Source organism: Musca domestica, unplaced genomic scaffold (genome assembly GCF_030504385.1).
Source record: "Musca domestica strain aabys unplaced genomic scaffold, Musca_domestica.polishedcontigs.V.1.1 18, whole genome shotgun sequence".
NCBI lineage: Eukaryota > Metazoa > Arthropoda > Insecta > Diptera > Muscidae > Musca > Musca domestica.
In genome coordinates this window covers 3354826-3374179 of record NW_026712238.1, presented here as the reverse complement: position 1 = coordinate 3374179, position 19354 = coordinate 3354826, and the positions used below count along the sequence as shown (strand labels likewise).

The following is a 19354-nucleotide window of genomic DNA, read 5'->3' as shown; positions in this document are numbered from 1 at the left end:
CTTAAAAAAAAAAACAAATTAACATTCTGTTGGTCGTTGAAAAAGTAATATTAAACATGTCCAAGGTATAAACTGGGGACTAGGACCAATCACACAATTTCAGAATCACTGAAATTTATATAACAAAAAGAAATGAGGGTCCATTTATTCCTTGGCTGGTCTGAAATTGAAATTAGTTTATCAAGGTCAGAGTATATAGTCTCGATCTTATCGTCAGATATTTATGCAACTTGAATAAAGCGTTTTCCATTTTCAGATAGTTACCAAATTGAGTGGCAATAATTCAAAATAAAGTGAGTTTAGGTTAATTTGCATTATTTTCCAAATAATTCGAATCGACTCATATGCCAACGTTTGCAATGGATATTACACAATAAATCGGCACACAAAAATGGTCTGTTAACATTCCATCAATTGAACTCGTCTTCTTCTTCTTTTTCTAACGTACGCAAACGTAATTCACGTTCCATAAATAAGGTCATGCACGGCAATGCGTTGTTATTTACTGGGAAAATGTTATGAGGTGCGGTATGTTCGCCATTTATCCTGCACTCATATGGTGATGTTGGTACCATATGGAATTAAGATTACGCTTCCAGTGAAGGATATGAAGCTGTTACATTTATCCAACAACTAACGTTGTCGTTGTCGTCCTCATCCTTCTCTATGAAGTTCCAATCTTATTGTCATTCAATGCGTGTTGCATTTTATTTTTATTTGTTCTATTGCTTGTTGTACGCAGTTTATGGTGTTGCCTCTGTTGCCGCCGTATAGTAATGCCGCCTTCGGTTGTCTTCAATTGATTTTGAATCTGTTCTTGAAGACAACATCCTCGTCGTCATAGCAAGCATCGTACATGACGGCACGCGAATCATGTTGTATGTTACCAATAAATTGCCAATAAAACTCAACCATACGTAAATGTAAACGCACCAAGAATAATATTAGTAATTTGTGTGATTTGTTTTAGCTTTGAGCCGGAAGTTACTACCGGAATTTGTAACGAAGAAACAAGATAGAGTTGTTCCGAATAACAAAGGATGGCATAGTCTATCTCTATGTCTCTCTCTCCTGTAGCTCAGTGATACATGTTCAACATATAAAAGGTGTGCTATAAGATTTGTATCAATTCCTGTGGGATATACATATGTATGCATGTATGTGTCCCATAAGGATAATGGGCTTTGTTCGCCGTACGATGAAGTAAACATAACATAAAGAATTGGCATCGAATGCCTATGGGGCTAAGACATAAAATTATTGGAAAATAAATGAAAATGTTGATATTGATATAAAGGATAGTGTATTTTATTACTACTATGATAAGGAATAGGAACATAGTTTTCCTTCAAAATAAGTTCTAACGGGAAAAAAGTTCAGACATTAAAGAATTCTAAAATCAGAAAAAATTACATAGAGATATTTTCAATACACTTCGACTTTAACTTGCGAAATCGGAAACGATCCCCATAGAAACCCCTCCTTAATCGATTCATAAATATCCGTCTGATAATCCGTCCATGATTTTTTGTAATCAAAGTACAATATTTATTTCTCGATTTGAATGGAATTTTGCACAGTTCTCTTGTTTGGCTCAAGGACGAACTCTACTGAAATTGGGCATAATCGATAAAGCTCCCATGTACCAAATCCTTAATATATGTCCAACGAAATTAAACGCATATTCATTATTCAACTAAGAAGTAAGTCTGATAAATATGAAAAAAGAAACAGTAAGGAAAGGTCAAAAGCCGGACGGGGCCGACTATATGATACCCTACACCACTATGTGTATTTAGTACAGCTCCTGTAACAAAAAAATTTACATTGGGATCTTATGTAAAGTAGATCATACTAACTATGAACCATATTTGAATTCGTATCATGGCTTTATAGTCGTCACAATTTGGGAACTATATACAACTCTGAATTGATTTTCAACAGTTTTGACGAAGGATTTTGTACCTCTCGTACCGAATAACATAGCTGTGTAGTGCATGTTATGGATTTGATAAAATATTGATTTGATTGGAATAATTCGGTTGAATATAAAAAGCCTCTATCAAATATGGGCAGATATGGTGGAAAATAACCGTAAAATCGGATCGGATCGAAAATATATAAAAATCTGAACCGATCTCGATAAAATTTGGAAAAGGTAATTTCGAGCTGTATCTGATGTCCGGTATCAAATGTTATTATTGTGGGGTGCATATGACGCATGTTACTTTAACATCAAATCGGATGGAAGTTATACAGGGTGTGATAAAAAAAACTGTAATAAAGTTAAAAGCCATAATTTTTAATTTTTTTTTTTAATTTTATTGGATAAAAACAAAAAATGTCATCAAATTTAAGAATAAGTTTAGATTTGATCGAATTGGTCACCTTTGGCACGAATTATGGCCTTCAAACGGCCAATGAAACCGCCACACGCTGCCCGAATGTTGCTCTGCGGTATTTTGGCCCATTCCCGGCGAAGCGCTTGCTTGAGGTGATCGACACTTTGGTATTTTTTAGTGTCAACCTTGCTTTCCGAAATACTCCAGGCACAATGGTCCAACGAAGTGGTATTCCGAGATTTTGGTGGTCATTGTGCACTGGAAATGAAGGGAGGAACCTCGTTTTGTAACCATTTTTGGGTGGCGTGTGCTGAGTGCGATGGTACTGAGTCCTGTTGGAATATTCAAGGTCTGCGGCCATAATGTTTGCGTGCCCAAGGCTTTAATACACCCTCCAGTATATTTTCGCGATAATATTCGGCATTTATTCTGATTCCATGGCCCACACCATCACCATGGCCGGCGCTTGAGTTCTGGAAGCCAACCGAAGGTGCACATTTTCAACTGACCTCTTTGACAATTAAACACGATCATTTTCTTTGTTTCTGCTGGACAACGAATTTCTCTCATCAGAGAAACCCAAATTCGGCAGTTCACCACTTTCGGCCAAGCGAAGCAACTCTTTAGCCCTTTTAAGTCTATTTTCTTTACTTCGCGTTGTAAGTTCTTGCACTTTTTTGAATTTCAATGGCTTTACCCCGAGCTCATTTTCCAATATTTGCCGAATGGAATATTTCGATATGTTCAGCCATTTTTCGGCCACTGCGATCAAGTCGCTTCTTAACTTGTCGAATCATTTATGCTGATATTGCTGTATTTTCTTCCGTCCACTGCCTTGACGTAGGTCTACGCTACCAGTATCACGGAAACGAACGATGATGCGAGACGCAAAAAATTTATTCACATTTAAATGCTGGAGTGCTCTAACGATAGCCACTTGTGGTTTTCCAGCCAAAATAAAGAAATCACACTATCACGCTTGAATTCCATCACGAATAACTTTTTTTCTGGAAAATTCTCACCAAAATGCTTCGGTGCGCTTGTAAACAGTAGAAATGACAGTAGTCTGAAGTTGGTTGCAGTTTTTTCATCTCACCCTAATTTCTATAGAGTTCGTCCTTATATCTGAACCGATTTTCACAAAATTGGAAGTACTTGTTTCTAGGATGAATTCAGTCGGAATACCCAAGATTCAGTTCATTTGGGCTTATATTAGTAATTTGGTGCACAATAAACCAGGTATCGGCTAAAGATATATATATGGGAGCTATATCCAAATTCGATCAAATCTCGATAAAATTTGACAGATGTATTTCTGGCTTGTATCTGATATCTGGTGCCGAATATCAGTTTTGTGCAGTGTATATTGGGAATGTGAGGTACTTAAACACCAAATCGAATGAAACATATTTATGGAAACTATAGCTTTATCTGTACCCATTTTCAACAAATTTAATTCACTATTTGGTGAACACTTTAACAGAGATCGGTTGAATATATATATGGGAGTTATATCTAAGTTATAACCGATTCCCACCAATTTCAATAGAGGTTGTCCTTGGGCCAAACAAATATTGTAAGGAAATTTTCATCTTAATCCGATAATAAATGCTACCTGCAATTTGTTCAGATGAATACATGGACAGACGGACGGCATACATCGACTGAGAAAGTGAGTATTTGAAGATGCTGAAATATAACTATGGGTCTATCTGGCTTCCTATGTAGTATAGGGTATAAAAATATCAAGATTCCAGCCTTAGCTGTTTTGAAATCTTTTTAGGTCTTCTATACTCTTTTATGTTTCTATTAGTCTCCGGAATAAATTAAATTTTAATAAGATTTCTATAGCATACCATAGGATATTTTTTTTTTTAATTTAGGTCTTCTGAAGAATTTCCATAGATAGGACAAAGCTTTATTTTTTATCTAGCACCTGCTAATGATATTAATGAGTTCCTGGTGTTTTTGTTGGGAGGTGGGATCACCTTGCATTATAATTTGTTGTCATAATAAATGCAAAAAATAATAATAATTGTCAGATATTGTATCAAGCTTACAAATCATCCAATATCTCTTTGCACTAGCATGTGTAATGACAATTGCATTAAACCACAAAACAAATAACCTACAATTGTATTTGAACACTTACTTATTATTTTATTTAATTACTTTGAAATTCGTGTCCACACAAAAATATTTGACATCCTATGTTCCGAATTTATCTCAAAATCAAAAGTGTTGCGAAATAATTTATTTTAATTAGCCAATTGCACCTTAACATTGACGAGCACGACGACGACGAAGAAGAAGAATGTGCATGCCATGGTGATATATCTGTCATATTCATGTTATTGCAGTTAATTGGAAAAATGCAATTAGTGCAATTTTTGTGTGAGCACGTGTGTGTGTCTTGGCCATTTTCAAGAGCAACACAAATTAACCTTTGCCTTGAGCAATGATTTACCTGATAGAATGCATTTCAAGGATGCATGTGATGTTGATAGGACAGCAATTGCCATTGAACGTACCTGTAATGAAACAAGGAAATAAACAATCAATAAATATTTGCATTGACAGGAAAACACACGAGTAGCGATATTATCATGGATTGTGATGAATTGTGTGTCATATATGTGTGTGTGGCAATTAAGATGGAAAATACAAGAAAAAAGATATGTGCAGGATAAAAAATTAGTCAGAAAAAATAAAGCACATTTTCAAAAGAAGTACATTTTCAAAAATAATAAATTATTGAAGAACTAATTTGACAATATTCGCTCAAACATGTTTATTCATAAATTTCGACAGAAATAAACGAGGTTAAAATTAAGAGTAAAATAACCAAAGACATATTTATAATTTCTATTATGTAATTTTTATAAAAAAATATATGCGATATAATATTGCCTAATTCTGCCATTTACAGTGAAATTTTGTATGGATTATTTCCCCTTTGGACACCATCCGTCTTAAGCGAAATTTTATGTTACTTTCAAGTGTCAAAAAATAAAAAAACAGGAAAAATTTATGACATTTAAAGAAAAAATATTTTTAAAAAAGCGCAAAAAATCAACCAAATTGTTCTTTATATTTACAGCCTATACCACACTGTGATGAGGGTATTATACCTCTGTTCATTTGTTTGTAAAATAGAAAAGGAAGCGATCGAGACTCATAGTTCCTTTTGATGAACTGCACAGAATCACATTCTGAGTCGATTTAAGCATGTCCATTCGTCTGTCCATCCTTTCGCCCGTCTGTCCATGTATTTTTGTAAACATTGTACAGGTCGCATTTATTGCCTAATTTTGCATAATTCATTTTGTTTGGCCCAAAGACGAACCCTATTCAAATTGGAAATAATTAGTTCCCATATATATCTTCGAATATGTAAAATTAGTCATAATAGGATGGAATTTGGCACATATAACTAAATTAAGACTAGAAGTAAGTGCATCAAATTTGGTGGAAATTGGTTCATATATAGCTATAGCTCCCATACACATTGTTCATCAGATTTCTTATTTTTGTCCCTCACAACCGTAATATACACTTCTCAACGAAGATATTCGGGAAAATAACTCAAAAACAGCTTAGAAGTACCTTTGCCAAATTTTATTGGGATATGTTCAGATTTGGATATAGCTCCCATATGTATATATCTTTACCCAGTTTCTAATTCAGTCTCGAAGAAAGTGTAATGGTGATATTCGGTTAAGATGTAGCTTTAGGTCCCATGTATATGTTTCATCCGATTTTGTATTATAGTCCCTCACACACGTGAAATGCTCCATACAACAACTATGTTTGGTTCCAGCTATCAGATACAGAATAGAAATATCTCAGCTTTATTTCACTGAGATCGGTTCAGATTTATATATAGGTCCCATACATATCTTCATCCAATTTAATGTTTATTGTGCCTAAAAAGTGCAATACCAGCTCAAATAAAATTGGTTTTGATGAGTTTCGGTCCAGTCCGTCAAATTTAGTAGAATTCGATTTAGAGAAGGATATATTTTCATATATTGGTTCCTTTTGGCTTTAAATTACATCTGCTTTAAAGCTATTTTGTAAATTGGTGAAGGGTATCATAAAGTCGGCTCGCCCGACTTTGGTCATTTCTTTACTGGTTCTACTTTCATATTCTGCTGAATTTTTCTAGTTATTATTTTTTGTGTTGCAGTGTAATAATGTTGAACCATTATCTAACTAACATGGACCTGCATAGGCAAATTTCTGTCAAGGCTGTAGTGTCTATTAGGAACTTCCAATACGGAATTTCAAACAATTTCGGTGAATATTGTTCCTAAAAGCGTAAAAATACCGAATATAAGGAGGTACTGATGTATGATGCCTATACGAAGACCTGAACCTGCATAGACAATTTTTTGTCATAGGCTGTAGTACTCATTACGAATTCTAAATACGAAATTTTAAACAACTCCGGTTAATAATGTCCCTAAATCCGTCGAAATATCGAATATCAGGGGGTTACCGTTATATGGCGGTCGTGGACCTATATGGATAATTCTCTTCTAGGGAGTAAAGTAGAATTTCAGATAATTCCATTGATATTGTTTACCTGACATCATACAAATACCGAATAACGGGGGAACCGTTATATGGAGGTTATACGATATCGTGAACTTATATATACATTTCTCTTCTAGGGCATAAAGTACTAACAAGAAAATCCGCATGTGGATTTTCAGACAGTTTTATTGAAAAGTTTGGCTACAATCATCAAAATACCGAATATCGGAAGGTACCGTTATATGGGGGTCCGTGACCCTATAAAGATAATTCTCCTTAAAGGTAAAATACTCATAAGGAACTCATTGTGTGGATGTTTAGACAATTCCATTGAAAAATGTGGTTAAAATCATCAATATCGGGGGGTACCGTTATATGGGGGCTATACGATATCGTGGATTGATATAGACCAGCTTCGGATTGTCTTAGTAAAATTTTACGCTGATCAAGAATATATATACTTTGTTGGGTCTAAAATTATTATTTCGATGAGTTACAAAGGGAATGACGAACTTTATATACCACTTCCATACTATGTATGGTTGTGCCTTCTCATCTAGAGGGAACCTCATGCAAAATTTCCAAATTTTTCTATAGGCTCAGTAAAAATATTGTACCTTTTATTATTCTTGATGTGCGGTTTTATTACCCTTTCTACGCGGATGTTGATTCTCAGACAAAATTTCAAGGACCTAGCATTTACAGATCTTTTTATAACAATGTTGTACCTTTTAGTGTATTTTCAGCCCATGAAGTGTAAGTTCCAAAAATCCAATCGTATTATACCACTTTGCAGCAAGAATCCAATTTTTACCGCTGGTTGAATTCTAATGTTGTACTTTTCAGTACTTTCAGTACCTTTAAAATGAGAATTTCAAAAAATCCCTCCTTATCTCCCGCCAGTTCACCAATAATTACCGTTATGAAAGATTTCAAAGCTTTAGATCTTCTCAGTGGCTTTATAAATTTGTTGTGCATTTCAGTACTTTTCGTACCTTTGGGAAAATAATTTCCTAAATCTTACTTAGATCATATGGAGGGCATATTTAGTTTGTCATTTCGTTTGTAACACCTCGAAATATACATTCTAGACCCCACAAATTGTATCTATTTTTGATCAGCGTAAAATTCTATGTCGATTAAGCTATGACCGTCCGTCTGTGGAAATCACTCTAGCTTCCCAACGAATTGAAGTAGATTGGTAAAATTTTACTCAGATGTGTGTTTTGTACGCAGGACTTTTGTTATTGAAAATAACCTAAATAGGCCCACGGAATAGCGCTTATATGACTGTATCTCCCTTTATTAGGCATTTTGATGATTTTAGCCACATTATTTACCGGAATCGTTTCAAATTTCATATTTGAAGTTCCTAATGGATACTACAGCCTGTGACAGTGAAAATTGCAGGAATTGTTAACGGATTTCGTTTTTTTTTTTTTTTTTTGAACATTTCCGTTTTTATTCTATTTGATGGAGGGTATTGTTCGGCCCGGCCGAACTTTCGGCTTTTTTACTAGACCCCCAGGTAATTGTTAATATCCCAATTACCTATTTTGATACCATTCTAGAATTAGAATTCCAAGATTAATTTCTTCGCTTTTGAACATTTTTGATACAACTATAAAATTATGTATGCACGAAGATTTTTCTTAACCCAACAGTACGAATTTCTACCTACATGAGAATGATAAAGACTTTGGCCCCGAAAGTACATATATTAGCACAAATATCATTTTTTAGTAATTTTAGTTCCAGACAAGTTTTGTTTTCAAATTTAGTTCAAGTGAAAATCATTAAAAGACCTAATTGAATCAAAAACTCCATTCCTACTTCTTTCAAAATAACTACACATATACGTGAGTATCCATATATCTGTATTTGTACGAAAACAGTATCACAAGAAAGAGACTATAAAACCTTAAACAATGCCCCACACACACACAAGTACTTTCAATCAATTTTACCAAAAACCCCAAAAAGTTCCAATTTGTTTTTCGATGGATTGGATTCTCGCTACAATGGATACCTTGGCAACCAAAAAAAGGAACGAAGACAAAAAGTGAAGGAGGACAAACTAAAAAAACAAACAACAAAAAAAATGTGTCACAAAAAAGACTTATGGACAATTATCTGAATGGACGTTGGCTTTATATGTATGCATGTGTCAGTGTGTGTATCTGTGTTGACATTTATTGAAGTGCATTTCATTTATGGTCCAACAATAAAAGACGACAGTTCGCCATCACATTGAAGTAATCATAAAAATACGAAATACCTGAAGAGACGAGGAAGTATTTATCTGTTATTGATGAAATAGCTTGTACGAGATATTCTCAATAATAAACAGAAAAAAATTACATACGATGCTCCGTTTACTTGGGTCATAAAAGAAGCATGGAAGCACTTGTTTTTACTCAATTCCACAGCTATTAGGACAATGATATAAATATTTTTAATAATAAAAGGAATCTTTTATTGTTCAGACATGTGGTGAGGTGGATGTGGAGAAAACGTAAAGAATGGTGATGTTTTCCTGTTTGGATATAAAGTACAATTAAAAATTAAAAAAAGGCTAAGTATATAACTTTAAAGAAACTTTAAAATAAATCTTTAAAAAATCCTTGTTAATAACTCTATTGATTCCATAAAAAATTAAAATTTGAAAATATAGGTTATTATCTGTTGTGACCTGTTGCAAAAAAATCTTTTCTTACCAAACTTAAAATTTAACTCCTTGAAATAAATCGCTTCTTGAAAAAAATATTTCAAAATCCAAATCAAATTTTGATCAATTTTTTTAAATAAATCTTTATGAAATCTATGTATATTCCAGTTATGACCTATTGAAAGAAATCTTTAAAAATCCGCGTTCAAATTCTATTGATTCTTTTAAATAAATCCTTTAAAATGAAGGGGTTATAACTAACTGTGGCGCCATCTAAACCATGATATGATTGCGATAGGGATTATTTAAAACAAGTTAAAAAGCAATAAGTTCGGCCGGGCCGAACTTTGAATACCCTCCACAGTTTGGAACGAATTTGGAAATTTTCAAAAAATAAGGTCCTTAAAAAATTCTGTTAAAATTTTAAAAATACCGAATATAGCCGTTATATTGGGGTCTATACGACGCGGACCTACATAGACCTTGTTTGTCATAAGCCATTACCATATTCAAATTCGAAACAATTTTCTGTCTCAAGCTATAGCATCCATTACGAACGTCAAATACGACATCTCAAAAAATTTCGGTGGGTATTTTACCTACCGAATATAGGGAGGTACTGATATATGGGGCCTATACGAAGACCTGTACCTGCATAGACAATTTTATGTCACAGACGGTAGTTTCCATTACGAACCCTAAATTCCAAATTTTAAAAAATTTCGATTAATAATGTCGTTAAAATCATCAAAGAACCAGATATCCGGAGGTACCGTTATATGGGGGCTATACGAAGACGTGGACCTGCACAGACAATTTTCTGTCTTAGGCTGTAGTATCCATTTCGAACTTCAAATACCAAATAATGTCTCTACAATCATCCAAATACCGAATATCGGGAGGTACTTATATGTGGGGGATATATGAAAACGTGGACCTACATGGCTCATTTACGCACTTAATCTGCCTACTGGAAAAATAAACACGTGTGGGTCTGACATGAGTAGTTCGAGGATGAAACATATACATGGGAGCTACAGCTATTTCTGAACCGATTTTCACCAAATTTGAAGTATTGTTTCTAGTATGAATTCAGTCAGAAAAGACTCCGTTCATTTGGACTGATCTTAGCCATTTGGTGCATAATAAACCTGACATCGGATAAAGATATATATTAACATATATGTGGGAGCTACAGCTATATCTGAACAGATTTTCACCAAATTTTATGAACTTGCTTCTTAACTAAATTCAGTCAGATGTGCCAAAATTCAGGTATTTTGGACTGATAATGGCACTTAAGTGCACAATTTATTCGAAATCGGTTGAAGATATAGATGAAAGCTATATCCAATTCTTACCCATTTCAATAGGGTTCGTCCCGGGCCAAACAAATATTGTTTGGACAATTTCATCTCAATCGGATAATAAATGCAACCTGCATTTTGTTCACAAAAACACGTGGACAGACGGATATGCATAAATCGACTCAGAAAGTGATTCTATGAAGATTCTCAAAAGTAACTATGGGTCTATCTCGCTTCTGTCTCCATGTTACAAACAAATGCACAAAAACACAACACCCTTACCACCATGTGGTTTAGGGTATAAAAATCGCGTTTATAGCTTTGATAGTTCCTGATTCCTTAAAGAAAAACTTTAAACTAATCAATGATTAAATTCTAAAAAAATCTAAAAAAATAGCAAGTTAAAAAGCAGCTAAGTTCGGCCGAGCCAAACTTTTTATACCCTCCACCATTTGGGAGAAACTTGAAAATTTCCAAAAAAAAAAAAAAAAAATAATAATAATACCGTCGAAAAATACCGCTCAAATGAAAACCGCTATATGGGGGCTACACGAAGACGTGGTCCTGCGTAAGTAATGTGTGCCATAGGCTCTAGCAACTGTTCCGAACTTTATATACGAAATTTTAAACAATTCCAGTGAATAATGTCTCAAAAATCATGAAAATACCGAATATCTGGGGGTATCGTTATATGGGCGCTATACTGAAAGGGGTAAAGTACTCAGAAGGAACCCCTTGTCTAGATTTTAAGACAATTCTATTGAAAATGTTGGCTGAAATCATAAAAATACAGAATATCGGGAGTGTACGGTTGTATGAGGGCCTTACGATATCGCGGACCTATATAGGTAATTCTGTCGCAGGGTATAAATTGCTTCGTAAGGAACTCCTTATGTGGATTTTCAGACAATTCGATTAGAATATGTGGCTAAAATCATCAAAATACAAAATATCGGGGCTACCGTTATATGGGGGCTATACGATATCGTAGACCTATGCATACAATTCTCTACCAAGGGATAAAGTACTCACAAGGAACTCCCTTTGTGTATTTTCAGACAATTCCATTGAAAAATGTTGCTAAAAGCGAATATGGGAATGTGCCTTTACATGGGGGATATACGATATTGTGGACTTATATAGACAATTCTCTTTTAGGGGGTAAAGTACTCGCAAAGAATTCCATGCTTAGAATTTCAGATAATTCCATTAAAAAATGTGGCTAAAATCATCAAAATACCCAATATCCTGGGGTACCGTACGATATCGTGGATCGATAGCCCATCTTCCACCTGTAGACAAAAAACAAATCTTTGCAAAATTTTGTCTTCCTATCTTAATTCGTTTTGTCTGAAGCGTGGTTACAACAGACGGACGGACCGGGCTAAATCGTCTTAGAATTTTTCGTTGATCAAGAATACTTTGTTGGGTCTAAAACTATTATTTCGATGAGTTATAAACGGAGTTACGAACTTATTATACCCTTCATACTATGTATGTTGGAGGTTATAAAAATCCACCGCATAACTTTTATTTAATTTTAATAAATATTTCTTAAATTCAACCTGCAATAAGAGCTGTATGACAGAACTTTGAATACCCTCTGTTAAAATTTTAAAAATACCAAAGGTAGCCGCCATATTAGGGTCTCACATGTAATATGTATATTTCGAGGTGTTACAATCGAAATGACAAACTTAATATACCCCCATAGTACGTGAAGGCTATAAAAAGGAGTATTCCAAGTCGCTTTGGCTAGATAATCTCTGAGTGTCCCCAAACTGATTTCATGCAAAGAAACTAGCTGCATCAAACGATATATATCCTCTATAGCAAAATATGTGCAGATGATCGAAAATCGAAAAAATCATTGCAAATATTTTTACTCAATTTGATTTAAAAATTAATTCTATTAAAGGAACTACTCTTGCAACATTGTGAAATTATTCCCCCACAACAAAAGGGGAACTCCAATATCCACTCTGTAGTTTCTGGCAGCACACCATTACGTGATTGAAAAGTGTCATCACGTCCTCGCGTTCCATGCAGCAGTACACACATACAGTGATTATAGCTTAATAGATATTCATGATATGTACTACTCCGGACATCTGGAGCTTTGTCAGCAGTACGAGAGTGTTGTACATATCTACATTAAAGTAATATAATTAAGCGAACACACACATACACACTCACACACAGAGAGCGACACAATATTGTACACACACACATACATTATTAAACAATTCTGCATAATGTATATTGGGTCGAAGTAAAAACGTTAAATGAATATCAATTAACTTTGAGTTAATTCAACACATATGTATGTATGTGCACATATGTTCAATCTCTCTCTTTGTTCGATTGTGAATGGATTTTGGCAATTTTCATCGGACAGAGCACAATAAAAACATGCCGACAATTATCTCTTTGTGATGCTTGCATTTGTGTGTGTGTGTGTGCATGTGTGAGTGAGAAATTATTTTGTTTATTATTTGTTTCTACACTGCAAAATGATTTATATCATTACACTTTAATATTTCATCTCAATCAATGTCGTACATGCAGGGCAGTAGTAATCGAATTCATTTGCCAACGTTGTAACGACTAGAGTTCATTATCTATTTAATTCTCCTCTAAATGCCTTGATAATGACTTAAAATGTAATGAAGCTTTGTGTTGTGTGTGTTTCTCGGTAATAAACCAATTACAAACTATAATTGCTTTGGGTTAGTGCGCGTAGTGGGAGAGAGAGATATAGTTTACAGTATGAGAAAATTATGTCAGGGACATATGTTTGGGAATGTTAGTAAAAGGATTGTTAAGAAGGTGGAATTTTAAAATTAAAAAAAAAATGAAAAAAAAAATTAAGTATATAAAAGATCTTATAGGGCGTTAGCAAAAAACAAAAAGACCGCTTTGGTGAGGTCTTTTTAGTTTTATTTACCTTAAGATTCTACAAAAATATTTGTCAAAAAATACTAAAAATACTATAGGTCGCAGAGTACAAAGTCGTATCTAGACGTCAGAGATTCAAAATATTAAAAGCACACTTCATGTGCATAAGAAAAACTCATTGAAATAGTCCTTAGAAAAATCCGCGTTTATAACATTAGTGGTCCCTTTAATAAATATTTGAAAAATCAACGCGTTTAGCTTTGAAGCCCACTAGAAGAAATTATTAAAAAAACCAAAGTAATAGGTCTGTCTGAGTTCCCATAGAAAAATCATTAAAAATTCCATGTCTACTGTTCTGAAGCTCGGTTGAAAAAATCATTTAATATTCCACATCAATAGCTGTGAAGGTTCGTAAAAAATATTTTTAGTCAAATCGTCCCTTCAAACAAAAATCTAACACTATAGTCGTGGGGGGCCGAAAATTTAAAAACCTACAATGCTGTAATATTATGAATGCGCCCTTAGGCATAATTCCATTTTGAACGATTTAATTTTTGAAATAATGCGATACAGCCCTGCACAAATGTTAGTTTTGTTTTTTTTTTTTTTACCGGGCTCATTTGTTCATATTTGTGTTCTCCTTCGTGTTGATAGAAACGACGGACCACTTTATTAACTCAATATATAATCCAGTGGTTGCCCAAAATACTAGATTTATACCCGGTCCTAAATTCAAACCTAATTCCCGTGACCATTAGAGCGACTCCAAGATCAGAAAAATTTTAATTCTTTGGCCCATTTGTACATCTACAAAAACAATAAGCTTCAATTCTGATCTTGACATGCTAATTTCGTGGAAATCGGGCCATAATTACAACCTGTACAGTTTAAGATAAAAAAACTGCAACAAAGTCAAACGCCATAATTTTTATTTTTTTTTTTTTTAATTTTTTTAAATGAAAGCCAAAAATGTCGGAAATAGCATCAAATTGTAAATAAGTTTCTATTTGTTCAAATTGGTCACCTTTGGCATGAACTTGGCCTTCAAACGACCAATGAAAATGTCCCAACTGCCCGAATGTTGCTCTGCAGTATTTTGGCCCATTCCCAGCGAAGCGCTCGCTTGAGGTGATCGAGACTTTGGTATTTTTTAGTGCCAACCTTGCTTTCCAAAATACTCCAGACACTATAGTCCAACGGATTGGTATCCAGAGATTTTGGTGGCCATTATGCGCCGGAAATAAAGCGAGGAACTTAATCTTGTAACCATTTTTGGGTGGCGCGTGCTAAGTGCGATGGTGCTGAGTCCTATTGGAATGTCAAATGCCAAAATGTTTGCGTGCCCAAGGCTTTAATACACCCTCCGGAATATTTTCGCAATAATATTCGGCATTTATTCTGATGCTGATTAATACTAGCGGAGAGCGACCATCGGCTGTAATGGCGGTCCACACCATCACCATGGCCGGTGCTTGAGTTCTGGTGGCCAACCGAAGGTGCACATTTTCAGTTGACCTCTTTGGCAAGAAAACACGAATGTTTTCGCATCCGAGAAAACCAAATTCGGCAGTTCACCACTTTTGGTCAAGCGAAGCAACTTATTAGCTCTTTTGAGTCTATTTTCTTTCTGTTGCGGTGTAAGTTCTCTCGCTTTTTGGAATTTCAAGGGCTTTACCTCGAGCTAATTTTTCATTATTTGCCGAATGGAATATTGCGATATGTTCAGCTCACGAATCATTTTTGGGCCGATGCGATCAAGTCGCATCTTTACTTTTCGCTTATTTACATTTCTGCTGGTGTTGCTATTTTCTTCCGTCCATTTCCTTGACGTCGGGCGACGCTACCAGTTTCACGGTAACGAGCGACGGTACACTATCACGCTTCAATTCCATCACGAATAACTTTTTTTTTTTTTAAATTCCCACCAAAACGCTTATGTCACTGATGCTCTGTTGAAAAAAATATTAACTTGTCCCTTGAAAAATTTCACATTTGTTGAACTGAAGATCGCTTGAAATATTTTTTTTACAAATTCCATTTTAATAGCTATAAAGATCGCAAAAACTACCTTTGTGAATTTCGCTTATATAGGTTTGAAGGTTATAATGAGTTTGTCGCTGGCAAAAATCACTAAAATTTTCTAAGGCATTTGATAAAATATTCACGCTTTTAGCTATTATGGTCCTATAAAAAATTGTTTCGTAACATATCAACGCCTATCGCTTGATGATCCCGTAAACATTTCTTACTTCTTTTCTTATTTTGATTTCCAAATATCCCCGCCTATAGCTCTCTCTTGTAAATTATTAAACAAAAAATCCTCGGCTATAAATGTGATTTCTGAAAATATCTTCAGAAATTCTACGCCTATAACAAAGATTAATTTCTTTTTAAGAAATTCAACACCCTAGTGTTGAAGATTCCTTCGAAAATATTACCCATTTAACATTGATGATCCCTTGGAAATTTCTTCCAAAATAATCCCATGGAAATTTGTTTCATGTATTACTCTGATGATTATTGAATTTTCTTTTTTTTTTAAATTCCAACCCAATAACATTTATGGTCCTTAAATTTATTTAAAACAAATCCACCTCTATCGGACGATTCCATGCAAATTTTCTAAAAATAGCCACGCCTATAGCTCTTTTTATGACCTCTATAAACACCACTATCACTTAGACATTTTATTTCCAATAATGTATTTTAACAAAATTACCTTCCATAATTTATTGACTAAAGTCTGTTGATATCTATCAATATCCATTCACGTACATAATGGAATGTTTATGCACACATTTAAGCTCGTACGCACGTATTACACAGTAAGTGAAATTTAATCACTTTTCTCACTCTTCTTCGCAAAAGAAAGTTCTTTCTTCTTCGTTCGTTGTCTGAGAGAATTTATTATCGTGGAAAAATGTTTTGAAGCTGACTTAAATTTATTGCAAGCAAGAAAGTCAGAAACAACAAAAAAAATTGCCACAAATAAACGAGTTTCCATCCATAATGGTGGTGATGGTCGTCATGGCAGTGGTGTGGAGGAAATAACGCCATGGTCATATAAATGTATACATTATTATATAATATCCATAATATATATGTGTATGTGTACCTATACGAAACTTGATGCAAATTCAATGAAGCTGAGAAAGACGAAGCGGTAATAATTTGGTTAGAGTAAATTATGAGACGACTTAATGACCGCAACGAATTTGCATTGCTAATTATCTGAATATTCATTTACAAATTTAATTGCAGTTTTGTAAAAGTAATTGTCGAATGATTATCGATTGAATGTATATAAGCTTGCGAATAGTAATCCTTTGGTAATTAGATTAAGTAATTTGTGCATAATAATATAATGAGTAAGAGTGCCATTGCCATTGGCGAGTTTAATTTGGGAGATTTTTAAAAGTGGGTCAAAATTTATTAGTTCTAATTATATTAGAAAAGTGATATGTCCTTTTCAATATTCAAAAGTATCAAGTATATGTATATCGGGTATATGTGTATACCCTCATATACCATATTCTGCTAGAAAATCCCTGATGGAATTTTTGCAGCACATTTTAACCATTGGTATAAATTCTATTGACAAAACATTAAAAAAAATTAATTTTGTGGTAGGAAGTCTATATCAAAATATTTTTAAAAATCGATCAATTTTCACCAGGATGTCCTTAAAGATTTTTTTTAATAATTTTAAGTATTTCGTAGTCAATTGATAAAATTCTTCAAATATTCTGCAATTTTAAGATAAGAGGTCTTAAGTAAACTATTCTTAAAAATCGTAACCTTTTCCTGGTGTTCCCACATTTTGCTTTTTAATCTATTACTTTTTGTTCCTACCAAAAAAGTTACGAATTTATATCCACTGGGAATACATATTTATAAAAATCAACCATTTTTTCACGAGGCCCTCGGTTGAAGTTTTTTTTAAAAATTCTACGATTATAGCTATGAGGGTCGCTTGACAGAAATCGTTATTTTAATGTATGATTTTCGCATAGAAAATAAGAGTTCAGAGGGTTCAGAATCTCACTAGCGATGTCCGTTCATCTGTCTATCAATAATCCTTCCGATTGTGACGGGATAATCCTTCCAGTCATTTTTGTTTACGCATGGTAATTTTCTTGCCATAACTTAAGAAAATAATATTTGAAAGTAATATGAACCGGTCTCCCGCAGATGTAGCCTCCAATATCCTTGTAGATCTTTCTTGAGTACTTATTGAAGTATCCCGCAAACGTAGCCTCATATATATTTGAAGATCTTGCATGAATACTTATCAAGGTCTCTCGCAGACGTAGCCTTGTATATCCTGGCTCATTCTTGTGGATCATGTTTGAATTCGTATAGTTCTTTACAGATATACCTAAGTATATCCTTATAGACTCCTCTTTGGTACTCATTAAGTTGTCTCGCAGAACTAGCCTCCCATATCCTGGTAGATCCTCGTATCCCTTAGAAATAAGCTCCCATATCTAGCGTGAATATGTAAAGAGGTCTCTCGCAGTAGTAGCCTCACATATAATTGTAGATCCTGCTTAAATACTCATTAAGGTCTCTAGCAGTTGTACCCTTGCACATTATTGTAGATCATGTTTGACTTCTTATAGTTCGCTCGCAGATATAGTTAGGTATACCCTTGAAGACACTGCTTGAAAACTTATTAAGGTTTCTCGTAAAAGTAACCTCCCATATCCTTTTTGATAACTTGCTAAGGTCTCCCGCAGACGTAGCTTCGCATGTCCGTGTAGACCTAGCTTCAGTACTTAGTAAGGTCTATCGCAGAAATAGCCTCCCATATCCTTCCAGATCCTGCTTGAGTATTTATTAGGGCGTACCGCAGACGAAACTTCGCATATTATTGTAGATCCAGCTTCAGCACTTATTAAGGTATCTCGCAGACGGACCCTAGCACATCCTTGAAGATTCTCTTTGAGTACATATATCTCTCGCAGACATAGCTAAGAATATGCTTGTATATCAGTGCTCATATCGCAGATGCAGTCTCGTATATCCGTATAGACCCTGCTTTAATACTTACAAAGGTTTCTTGCTATGCCTGTAGATCTAGTTGGAGTACTTTTTGAGATCATCTGCAGCCGTAGCTTCCCTCTCCCTTGTAGTAATACGTTTTAAGTTTATTTTAAACGTAACCTTGACCTTTCACGCAGGTCCTGCTTGAAAACTCATCAATGTCTCTCGCATAAAAAAAAATCCATCCTGTAGTCTTTTTTGGCACAGTCTGCAGTACCTTTAAGAGACAGCAAATGCGAGATTTCAAACAAATTTGGTGAATATTGAACCTAAAATCAAAATACCGAATATAAGGAGGTACTCATCTTTGAGGCCCATACGAAGACCTGTACCTGCATAGACAATTCTCTGTCATAGACTGAAACAACTCCGGTGAATACAGTCGCTAAATTCATCAAATACGGAATATTGGGAGGTACCGTTATATGGAAGCTATACGAAGAAGTGGGTGTGCATACGCAATATTTTGCCATTGGCTGTAGTATCCATCACGAAATTTGAAACAACAAAAAAAAAAAAGTTAAATATAAAATCGTCAAAAAATCGAATATCGT

The 19354-nt window shown here is 34.5% G+C and overlaps 1 protein-coding gene across 1 annotated transcript in view; it reads right to left on the bottom strand.

Annotated features, from left to right (window-relative positions):
- LOC101897882 (innexin shaking-B) overlaps window positions 1-19354 on the bottom strand; it is a 703106-nt gene that overhangs the window by 330208 nt on the left and 353544 nt on the right. The gene's annotated exons all lie outside the window — the stretch shown is intronic.